This window comes from Gymnogyps californianus, chromosome 20 (genome assembly GCF_018139145.2).
Source record: "Gymnogyps californianus isolate 813 chromosome 20, ASM1813914v2, whole genome shotgun sequence".
Classification (NCBI taxonomy): Eukaryota; Metazoa; Chordata; class Aves; order Accipitriformes; family Cathartidae; genus Gymnogyps; species Gymnogyps californianus.
The window spans coordinates 11101889-11107888 of record NC_059490.1 but is presented as its reverse complement, the minus strand read 5'-3'; positions in this window follow the sequence as shown (position 1 = coordinate 11107888).

Sequence of the window (6000 nt, the reverse complement as noted above, 5' to 3'; positions counted from 1 at the left end):
CAGCCTCGAGTTTCTTCTTCATTGCCAGCTGTCCCAAGCAAAAACTGCACTTCCTCAGAGAGGATGAGGAGCGAGTTCTCTGCCCTGGAAGATGCTGATGACCCAAAGGAGGCAGGTCTGCAGAGGGAGAAACTCGACCTGAAGAGCATACGTGGCCCATCTGTGCTGGTGCTGACCTCCAGCCTGGCTCAGACACTGCACCAGAAGGAGGGATCGAGGGGAGCGTGTCCCGCTGCAGCCCTGATGGGATGCTTCTGTGCTGAGTAACCTAGATATGGAGGTGCTGGGGCTAACCTCTTAATGACTTCAGACAAATGGGGGGTGGTATAGCAGCTGGGGTCCTGGCTCCTGTACACACTCAAAGGTGTCTCCCTGCTTTGCAGGAAAGTAGGTTTCCCCTTCAGGCTTCCTCCCTGTGCTCGGTAGAAAGGTGAGACCTGAAACTCTTGCCAGTTGCCTGAAGCTGATGTGTGTTTAATCCTCTCGCACTGCAGGGGCTGTGGGCTTGCCCTTAAACAACCCCCCTCAGCTTGCTATCTTGCTCCTGATGTGACCTAAATTTGGGGTTGTGGCGTCCCTGATATTTTGGAAAAGCTGTGGGCACTTACACTACTGTAGTTGCTAACAGCTATGCTGTGGGACAGTAACACCAGCATGAGAAACAAGGGGAAGCTGAGCTGCAGACGAATGTGACTCATGCTAAGCAGCTATAAAATGAGCTGAACCCAAAACTCCCAAGCAAGCAGCAGTATGGCTGTTACACACAGGCAAGCTGCTATAACCTACACCTGGCAGTGCTGAAAAGCAGAGGTGGTTTCTACTTTGGGGGGAGCTGGGAGTGATGCTCCTCCCTCAGGAGTCCCAGCCAGCCTTTTAGCTGGAAGTGGAGTTGCAGGGCTTAAGCTCCAGCTGTGCTGGGGCTCTGTGCTCCTGGCCTGACTAGGTCTGGGTTAACACTGCGGCTCCAAGAAAGCATTTGCAGCTTTGTGGGGCTGCACCCTTGGTGCACAGGGCTCTTAGTCAAAGCAGATGGCAGAGAAAGTGGCTCCTGAGTGCCAGCTGCAGCCCAGGAGGCTGCTAATCCCAACCTGGGGTGAAAAACTTTTCCAGCCTGAGTGCCATCTGTGGGAAAGCACCCCTTCCAGCCACGTATGCTGTGGTGCTGGTGTAAATGGGTCCCTGGCGGGATGTGGAGGGACAGCATGCCCTGGAGCTGACGCACGCAAGTAGGAAGTGGGTTTGGTGCTTCCTTGGATGTGTCACTGCGCAGGAGTCCTGCTTCAGGCCAAGGAAAAGAAGCTCTAGCTTGCACCTTTAGCAGTTAGGCAGTGAAACGGAGCCCAGCTCACCTCTCCGTAACCCCTGCAGTGGACACTGGTACTGTGCGTCCTCAGCCTTCCCCCTAAACCATCTTTTGCGTAGCACCGTAGCTCTGGAAGATATAAACTGCCTAAAGTTAAGCAGCGCTTCTGTCTGCACGGCCGAGAGCAGGGTGAGGTTTTAACGTGGAGCTTTCTGTCCCTCCTGCCTTCCCCTCCTGCTCCCCAGCAGCTGTCTGACACAGCTTTTGGCTTTGACTTTTTCCATTGCTGGGCTCCACTTTGTCTCCAGTTTCCACCAGGCGCAGGTGTCCTGCATGATGCCTCGGGGTGTTAACTGTCTCCGTGCTGGAGAGGCCAACCGCATCCCCAGGAGGGCCGCTCAGTTTCAACAGGGGCATGAAGCTATTTGGAAACATCTGGATCTGGGGCACTGAGTGGAAGGTATGTATCTGGGGGGAAACATCTGGAGAAAGAAACTGCTTCCAGATGTGTTTGGGCAAAAATGCTATTTAAATGTAAACTCAATATGCGTTATTGTCCTGACTTACAAGCATTCCGAAAACATCTGATTGCAGGGGAGCCCGAGGTGCTGGCTGCTGCTTGCGGGTGGAGGTCTGGGTGCAGGACAGTGTCTGCAGATGTGCGTGTGCTTTCGCTGCGGGTAACGGTGCGGGTCATGGTTGGGGAGAGTGTCACATTATTTTCTCTTGTTCAAGCCAAGTTATTCAATTCCTCATGTCGAGTATTTCTTCCAGATGTGGCCTTACAAAAGCAAAGCTTTGCAGCACTGAAGAGCAGACAGGCTGTTTTTCAGTAGCTGTGCTCCATGTGTGTAACTACTAGACATTATCTAGAATTCATCCCCCTGTGGAGGGAGCGTGGTGTAAAGCCGCAGGAGAAGGTGTGTGACTCCGTTAGCAGGGAGAGCTAGCCTTGCTCCCTGCCTGCCTGCCTGGCACAATGTTCTTCCCACTTCTCTGTGACCTCTTGGGACTCCGGGAAGGCACACAGTGACGGCGGGAAGGGACACAGTGACGGCAACGTCCTCCCCACCCTGGGCATCCTGCACAGGGACCGGGCGTTGGACCCTGCTCCCATGGGAACATCCAGGCTGCAGGTCAGTGCTCTCCTTCCCTCCCATCCAGCAAAGCCAGCCTGCGGCACTGCCATTGCAGTGTTAATCTTCCCCAAGCACGTGGAAGCAGAGCCTGTCGCTGGTAAACCCGGTACCCAACGGACATGTTCCTTCTCACAGTGCTTTTGCGGGAGATTTGAGATGAAGAGAGAAAACACGGAAATCATTTTTATCTCGCTTTCAGTCTCCGACGAGTAAATCCTTAGGAGGCCGGTGCCACGCGGTGAAGGAAGCAGGGCTGTGCCATCCCTGCCCACCCGAGGTTTCCCTGCTTTGTTCTATTTATTCAGCAACGATTCTGACACCCTTTCCCAGACTGTGACTCATAGCAGCACTGTCTGTGCATAAGCCATGCGTCTCGGAGCGCTTTATAGATACAGGAGCTGCAGGAGCCTCGCAGGAGCCAACTGTGTTTATTAAAAGATGATCAGATGTTTCCTCCCTTAAGGCAGTGTCTAGCTGAGGCTGAGTAATAACTCATTACCAATGAGGCAAATAACTGCTTATCATCAGGTCAGCGCCTTCACCAGCCCTTCTGTTAGCGACGGCAGACGCCATGCTTGTCCTGCACCGAGCGCCGGTGGTCTCGGCACCCAGCACAGGGGGTAAGAAGGGAGCTGCCCTGCCAGACCCCGCTCCGGTCCCCGTCCCTTCCCCTGCGGCAGCCTGAGCAGGGGCAGCCCCAGGCTCTGCTCCGCTGCTCCGCAGGCTTTGGCCCTGGGTTAAGCTCGAGGAACAGTTTTATCCAGCCCTGGTGTAGCTTGTTTCCTCCTGCCTGTGGAAGCAGGCTGCTGTAGTGGCCTCACAGTCCACGTCTTTCTGTCCTAGGGCTGAGGACTCAGAGCAAAGGCACCAGAGCTTGCTGTGGCCTGGTGGAAAAATCAATGGTGGGCCAGCGCAGCGTGCCGCAGAGGCGCCCTGGGAGCGCTGCCGGGGCCGTGGGTGAGGTGGGATGTCACGCTCTGCCACGTCCCCCGTCCCCGTGTGCCCCTTGCTGCCCGCCACGGCAGCGCTTGCTCACGGGCCCCTCGAGGCGGGCTGGAGGGGGAGGCAGCGGAGAGCGGGGCCAGCTCCCGTCCCCTTGCAGGACGTGGGGCCGGGACCCTCGCAGGCTCGGTCAGAGGCTTTCCTCAGACGCCATCCTCTGGCGCGGCTGCCGCGGCCCTCCCCTGCCAGATGCCATGGCATCTCTCCATGTCCTTTGTTCCCTCCCTTGCTTACGCGTCTCCGTTGATTTATGGCCGCTGCGGAGCAGCCCGACCGCAGCTCAGCTGCTTGCCCAGACCCCGGCCAGGCTGCGTACCCTCGCCCCTGGCCTGCCGGGCAGGGAGGCTTTTGGGGAGAGATCCAAGCCCCCCATGCAGTAGGGCCTCCCTGCATTTAAACACATGCATGGCCTTTTCTTTCACCTCCTTCCAGCCTGGGTGTGAATGAAGTGCTTTCAGGGGGAGGAGATTGCTGGGAGCCCCACTCTCCCCATGCATTGGTTGCAGCCCATAAAAGCATCCAAGGAATTCGCCACGGCAGTCCCTCGCAGGGTGAGCGCAGTGAAAGCCGCCCTTTGTTCCCGCAGCCCCGGCCACCGAGTCCCACACACCAACGGGGCTGCAATCTGCAGAGCTGGATGTGTGCTCCCGCCGGCATGTCGCCCTTGGCGGCCCCTGCGCGGGTGCCACACTGCACCGCGGCCGTCAGGAAAGGGTTTTCCCATGTCTTACCCCGGCCAGGGTGAGCAGCCTGGGGTGAGCAGCGTTAGGTGCTGCCGGGGCACGATGAAAGGATTTCCCCGGGGTTTACCGGCAGGGTTGAGCGCCTGGCAGTACACACGGTGCAACCCGAGCTTTAGCCCCATGCTGCTTAAGCTGAGTCAGAGGAACAGAAATCCTTTCTTAAACAAGATATTTTTCCACTAAGCGTTCGATTACAGGTGCGGGGTTTAATCTCGCGCCCATCTCACGCAGTTCCCCGGCTGGCCGTGCCGCTCGCCTGCTGCCTGCCGGGCTGCCGGGGCTGCTCCGGCAGGAAAGGACGGAGGGCTGACACCGAGCCAGGACGTGCCTCTGCTGCAGCCTGCACACAGGCGGCTGGCGCCCAGCCCAGAACATGGCTCTGGGAAAAAAATAAATGCCTTTTTTGTTTTTGAGGAAAGCCCAGAACGCTTCGACAAGGACAAAACCTCTTCCGAAATCTGGTTTTAAAACTCCTGTTTTCTCTAAGGGTTCAAAATGACCTGGCCAAAAGCATCTGCTCCTCCGTGGCCCGTGGGTTAGCTTGGACGGGGTAAACCTGAACCCACATTGCAAAGGCTCCCTCTGAAACCGCAGTCTGCAGGGGGACTGAGGGACCCCCACGGCCCGCTTCCAGCAGGGTCCCCACCCATGGGTGCTGGTGGTCCCGCTGGCAGGGGGTCCCTGGACCTTTTCTGTGTTGTAATTAGCAGAAGAAAAGCATTGGGTGACTCAGCAAGCGTCGGGTGCCAGGCCAGGGCTTTGTCACTGTCCTCCAGCAAGACTGACACGTGCAATTCAGGCAGAGCCTGGGCTGGCTAAATATACTGTGTTACTTAAATATTTTATAGAAAATCATTAAGCAATTAAATCTGGCAGATCTCGCATCATAGAAAAACCAGCTTGAAGTCTGCAGTAAACAGGGCATTGCTTCCCCGTCGTTTGGGATGTCTTCTCGGAGTCTTAACTCCAATCCTTGCTTCAGAATAACTATAATTATCTCTTAATTGCCATTATTGTTTAACATTTTTAGCATTTGCAAGTGCAAACTGTTACAGTTTTCCATGCAGATACAATCAGTAGCCAGGGTTCACAATGAAAGCAATTAAAATCCTGTGATTATTACAAGCCTGCATGTCTATACAACAGCTTCAATCTGCATAACTTGCCAAGACGTAGGCTAGAAACTCAGACAAATTTAGCATTTATTTAGTAACCCAGCAAAGCTACTACCTCTTGCTGCCTCCAATGATTTGCATCTATGGTACTTTTTGGAAGGACGCGAGCGTTGAGGGGAGGGGAAAGAAAGCATTTTCTAGAATACATCCCTGGAGAATATACAGCAAAGATAAAATTATGCACATGAATTATGCATATGAATTATGATTTCACTCCTATTTTTGTTCGGATTAGCTCATGTTTGGTGTGCATCCCTGGCAGGTTGTTGGCGGTTCGGCAGCTAGCAGAGCGCTCTCTCCAACTCCCAGCAGGTCACTGCAGTTTTGGGTCCCGCGTTCCCCGCTCCGCCGGCAGCAGCCTCCCGTGGGCTCGCAGAGCTTCTTGGGGATCCAGCCCACCAGTAACGATGGCAGCCCCTGCTCCTTCACCCCTCTCGGGTCTGGGCAAGTAGTTTTTCTGTGTTAATTTATGGCATCTCTTCTGAAAACGTGCAACGGATGAAAACAGATTTAGGTATAAAACTAAAGAAGCGAGTCTGCGCTGTTTTGTATAGAGGGGGAGGCGTTTGCAGGCTCCGCTGCCACCAGCCAGGCTTCGCCGGTGTCCCCCGGGTCCCCACCACCTCCCGGGGAAGGCA